General features: G+C 51.0%; 1 pseudogene; it reads left to right on the top strand.

Moving 5' to 3' along the window:
• The first annotated feature begins 328 nt into the window (after window positions 1-328).
• LOC103598661 lies at window positions 329-1,417 on the top strand (annotated as a pseudogene).
• Window positions 1,418-5,182: the final 3,765 nt, after the last annotated feature.

The raw sequence follows: 5,182 nt of genomic DNA on the forward strand, positions 1-5,182 counted from the left end.
ATAAGCATGCACACAGAGAGTATACTATTAGTTTCTCCTCTTTAACTTATTTTTTATTCATTATATTTATTGCCTTGCAGGATCTATGTATTTTTCTTATTTATCTTTTTTGTATGCTCTTGCTCAACTGCATTGACACAGAGGCACCAGCAGAAACCAAAAAAAAAAAAAAAGAGGTCCTCTCTCTCCACAAAGCACACTCCAGAGTAATAGAAGAAGCATCTGATTTATGATAATAGGGAAGGACTTGATCACACCTGTCTCAGTGTCTCAGTACTGGACAGATCATCTAGGCAACAAACCAATGCAGGAACAGTTAATCTATCAGATGGAGAGAACAAATATATGGTTATTCCTTCACTGGGGCTCTGAGCTCAAGTGCCTCACCAAGGTGCTGCTGATGCCCCAATGCCACTGTCCCCTCCCTCCCCACCACCCACATCCACAGACAGGGGCTTGTCCATCCCAGCCCCCTCCCTGTGCCCAGTCCCATGCCCCCTGGCAACACTCAAACCAGTGAGGTTGCACAGCTTCCAGGAACATGTCTTCAAACGAGCAAGCCCTTGTGAGCTCTGCCATTAGCTCATTGTGGGAAACTCCAAGCAGGGCTTGCGATACAAGACATTCAAAGTCAGTGTCCACCTCTGGTGCTCTAAGATCTCCCACCAGCAATGCCCAGGCAAAACATCCACCTCCTTCCACTGCAGCTTCAGCTCCCCCCTCCTGGTGCATGAGCCACCACCAGCGTGTGCCATGACCAGAGAGACCCCACCCACTGCAGGGGCCAGTGGGAAGGTGGATCCCTTCTACGAGACCCTGCCCTATGGCACCTCCCTGGCACTGATGAACCACTCGAGCTTCAGCAGCACCTCTGAGTCCCTCACATGGAGCCTGAGTGAGAGGGATGAACTGACCGAGGATGGGGAAGGCAGCATCCGCACCTCAGAGGACAGGCCTAGCGACTGTATTCACAGCTCCAGCCAAGAGCATTCAGCACCAGAGGAGAAGAGCCCTGGACAGCAGCCCCCCCTAACTGTCCCTGAGGAAGGACGTGGGGCCCACGTGCTCCTATGTTGCACTCTGCAAGTTTCTGCCCCAGGAGAACAATGACCTGGCTCTGCAGTCTGCAGATCGGATCACGCTGGTGGACGACTCTAACGAGGACTGGTGGAAGGTCATGATCGGTGACCGGGTTGGCTTCTTCCCAGCCAATTTTGTGCAGCGGGTGAGGCCAGGTGAGAATGTTTGGTGCTGCTGCCAATCCTTCTCCAGGAACAAGGAACAGGGTTACATGAGCCTCAAGGAGTACCAGATCTGTGTGGGCATGGGCAGAAGCAAGGATGCTGAGGGCTTCATCTGCCTCACCAGCAGCAAGAAGCGGGGCCTAGTGCCAGCTGATGCCCTGACCGAGATCTGAGAGGAGCCAAGAGAACCTAGATGGCACCCTGCCCATGCCTGGCCCTTGCTTCTGGCCTGGGAGGGGAGCAGGCACCCTCGTCCACGCCCTTTCTCTCTCTGCCTCTCTCCTACGTGCCACTCACCGTGGCTCAGGAGCCTTCTGCACTGAGGTTTTGATTCTGGGCTTGGGTGACCTGAATGGGTTGATCCTCTGGGACTTGTGGGGAGAGAAGAGAAAGTGGGAGGGGATGAGGAAGCTGCAGGTCAGTCCACCCAGTGCCCAGGTACCCCCAGTCCAGTTGCCATGCTGAGTCCAGCCCTGGGGAGGAGTCCTGCGGAACATCCCTGCTGCTTCTTCCAGAGAGCCTTCCCCCTGCCCATGCCACAGAGCATCTGCTTGGGTCTATGTATGTGTGACCATATGCATCTGCCCCTTTGCAAGTGGGGCCTTGGGAGGGGAACTTTCTGTGTCCCTCAGCCCTCTGCCCTGGGTTGGGAGGGAATGCAGGGCCGTGGGAGGGTCCTCAGCCCACCTCCTAGTCTCACTATCTCTATCACTCCATCAATTCCCAGGAAAGCTCTGCGGGAATCTCTCTCATTACTTGAACCCTGGGCTAACAGAGGTGGGGAGGGCTGAGGTACAGGGAGGGTGTGACAAACCAGAGACTGCCTCTCAAGTACAACATTCATCACAGAGCAGCCTAACCCTACCCTTGTCCATGGGAAAATGATACCCAGAAGTAGCCTGAACACAGAAACCCAACTGAGAACAAAACCCTGGCCTGTGCTTGGTTAAAACAAACCCATTTCACTGTCAGGACTCCAGAGCACCTAGTCATGCAGGAAAAACAAACCAGGGGAGCCTGTGATTGTCAGCTCCTGTCCCGGGCCTCTTCAGGCCCCCTCCGGGAGCCGCACCCTCAGGGCTGACCTTCCTCACCCTCTCTCCCAGCTCTGCAGGAGTTCCTTTTCTGGCTGTATCTGCTCCCTTGGTCTGGAGGCAGAGCTCTGAGAAGAAGAGGGGGTGGGAGACAGACAAAGAAGGTGGAAAGTTCTGTTTGGCCCCCAGGAAAGAAGGTGGAAAGTTCTGTTTGGCCCCCAGGAAAGGAAGGGGTAGGCAGCCCTGGGGGTGGGGTGGGCACACACAAAGAAGACCCCTCCCTTGCTGGCCGCTTTTCTCTGGTGCCAAGCCCCATATGTCCAAACGCAGAGCCTCCTCTTGTGCCCTTGTTCATTCCAGCCAATGCCGCACTCATCCTGGGCATAGTCACACCCTCCTGTGCAGTGGGAGGGCCACAGATCCTCCTGACCCTGTCCCACTTCTCCCCCACACAGGGGGGCTCAAGACACACTGCCTTGTTTGCTGCCATGAGGCCCCCCCAGCAATATCCCAGGGTTGGCCCAATGCCCACTGTACATGAAGCTGCATGATGGGTCTGCTGGGGCATTGCTGAGCTCCCAGACCCCTAATTAAATGTTTCTGGTCTCCCCCCAAAAAAAAGAAGGGGGAGGGGGAAAAGGAAGAAGGGAGGCGGAGGGGGAAGGAGAGAGATTGGATAAGGGGCATAAAGACTGAGTATGGTTCGTAACAATGAATATGTTAATCAAAAAAATTAAGCTCCACGACAGTAGGATGTTTCTGTTTTTTATACACTGCTGTATTCTCAGCTCAATAATTGTTTGTTGATGATGAAATAAATGTTCGTTGAAGACATACACAAATTTTTTCTGGAGGAGAAAGACCCTTCATGCTCCAAAACACGAAGTCATGTGACTGGGCGAGAGGTGGTGACATTTTTTTTCAGAGACTCAAGTCCTCTATCTGTTGGTCAGACCTAGTGTTTTTCTAAGTTACATTGATCACATAATAAAAAAAATTTTTTTTTTGATTCACTGCATTTTATAAGCTACTATCAGAAATCCTTGTGGATCAATATGCTGTGGTTGCCATCAGATCCCTATGTCCCATTGTGATAATCGCATACACTTTATCCACCACCTGGCCACTACCACAGCAAAATGCTGTATGTCCCTTTGAAATCCTGGAGTCCATTTCAATGCAGGCGTCTTCCTCTGTCATCTCAGGCACATAGAGATGAACTGTTACAGAACTTTTCATGAAGCTGGCGCTCCCTTACTAATGTATATCTCCAAATGTCTGTGAATTGAGTGTCTTCTTACCCTCTGTTTTAGTCCATTTTGTGTTGCTATAACAGAAATACCCGAAACTGGGTAATTTATAAAGAAGAGAGGTTTATTTGGCTTATGATTCTGGGACACCTGCATCTGGCACGGGCCTCAGGCTGCTTCTACTCATGGCAGAAAGTGGCAGCAGCCAGTGNCGGGCCTCTCCAGGCCCCCTCCGGGAGCCGCACCCTCAGGGCTGACCTTCCTCACCCTCTCTCCCAGCTCTGCAGAGACAGGGCTGCTGTTGCAGGAGTTCGTTTTCTGGCTGTATCTGCTCCCTTGTCCTGGAGGCAGAGCTCTGAGAAGAAGAGGGGGTGGGAGACAGACAAAGAAGGTGGAAAGTTCTGTTTGGCCCCCAGGAAAGGAAGGGGTAGGCAGCCCTGGGGGTGGGGTGGGCACACACAAAGAAGACCCCTCCCTTACTGGCTGCTTTTCTCTGGTGCCAACCCCCATATGTCCAAGCTCAGAGCCTCCCCTTGTGCCTTTGTTTGTTCCAGCCAATGCCGCCCTCATCCTAGGCATAGTCACACCCTCCTGTGTGGGGGGAGGGCCACAGATCCTCCTGCCCCTGTCCCACTTCTCCCCCACACAGGGGGGCTCAAGACACACTGCCCTGTTTGCTGCCATGAGGCCCCCCCAGCAATATCCCAGGGGTGGCCCAATGCCCACTGTACATGAGGCTGCATGATGGGTCTGCTGGGGCATTGCTGAGCTCCCAGACCCCTAATTAAATGTTTCTTGTCTCCCCCCCAAAAAAAGAAGGGGGAGGGGGAAAAGGAAGAAGGGAGGTGGAGGGGGAAGGAGAGAGATTGGATAAGGGGCATAAAGACTGAGTATGGTTCGTAACAATGAATATGTTAATCAAAAAAATTAAGCTCCACGACAGTAGGATGTTTCTGTTTTTTATACATTGCTGTATTCTCAGCTCAATAATTGTTTGTTTATGATGAAATAAATGTTCGTTGAAGACATACACAAATTTTTTCTGGAGGAGAAAGACCATTCATGCTCCAAAACACAAAGTCATGTGACTGGGGGAGAGGTGGTGACATTTTTTTTCAGAGATTCAAGTCCTCTATCTGTTGGTCAGACCTAGTGTTTTTCTAAGTTACATTGATCACATAATAAAAAAAAATTTTTTTTGATTCACTGCATTTTATTAGCTACTATCAGAAATCCTTGTGGATCAACATGCTGTGGTTGCCATCAGATCCCTACGTCCCATTGTGATAATCGCATACACTTTATCCACCACCTGGCCACTACCACAGCAAAATGCTGTATGTCCCTTTGAAATCCTGGAGTCCATTTCAATGCAGGCGTCTTCCTCTGTCATCTCAGGCACATAGAGATGAACTGTTACAGAACTTTTCATGAAGCTGGCGCTCCCTTACTAATGTATATCTCCAAATGTCTGTGAATTGAGTGTCTTCTTACCCTCTGTTTTAGTCCATTTTGTGTTGCTATAACAGAAATACCCGAAACTGGGTAATTTATAAAGAAGAGAGGTTTATTTGGCTTATGATTCTGGGACACCTGCATCTGGCACGGGCCTCAGGCTGCTTCTACTCATGGCAGAAAGTGGCAGCAGCCAGTG

The sequence above is a fragment of the Galeopterus variegatus genome, unplaced genomic scaffold, assembly GCF_000696425.1.
Source record: "Galeopterus variegatus unplaced genomic scaffold, G_variegatus-3.0.2 Scaffold2704, whole genome shotgun sequence".
NCBI classification, from domain to species: Eukaryota; Metazoa; Chordata; class Mammalia; order Dermoptera; family Cynocephalidae; genus Galeopterus; species Galeopterus variegatus.